Source organism: Juglans regia, unplaced genomic scaffold, assembly GCF_001411555.2.
Source record: "Juglans regia cultivar Chandler unplaced genomic scaffold, Walnut 2.0 Scaffold_1464, whole genome shotgun sequence".
NCBI lineage: Eukaryota > Viridiplantae > Streptophyta > Magnoliopsida > Fagales > Juglandaceae > Juglans > Juglans regia.
Window position 1 is genome coordinate 1 of NW_023345129.1, and position 244 is coordinate 244.

At 50.0% G+C, this 244-nt stretch overlaps 1 non-coding gene across 1 annotated transcript; it reads right to left on the reverse strand.

The window, feature by feature from the left end:
* Positions 1-12: 12 nt before the first annotated feature.
* LOC118345114 lies at positions 13-131 on the reverse strand. Its single transcript, XR_004798766.1, has one exon. It is a non-coding gene; the product is annotated as a 5S ribosomal RNA (ribosomal RNA).
* Between the last annotated feature and the right edge of the window lie 113 nt (positions 132-244).

The window sequence follows — 244 nt, forward strand, 5'->3', positions numbered from 1 at the left end:
AAACAAAAACGAGGGGTGCAACACGAGGACTTCCCAGGAGGTCACCCATCCTAGTACTACTCTCGCCCAAGCACGCTTAACTGCGGAGTTCTGATGGGATCCGGTGCATTAGTGCTGGTATGATCGCACCCATCATACTAATTACTTAAAATTCATATAATCCTTGAGCGACATACTAGCGTCCTTCCGATCCCAATCCAAACGGAGATCTGATCCAAACCCATGGCTACGCGATGGGCAGGGC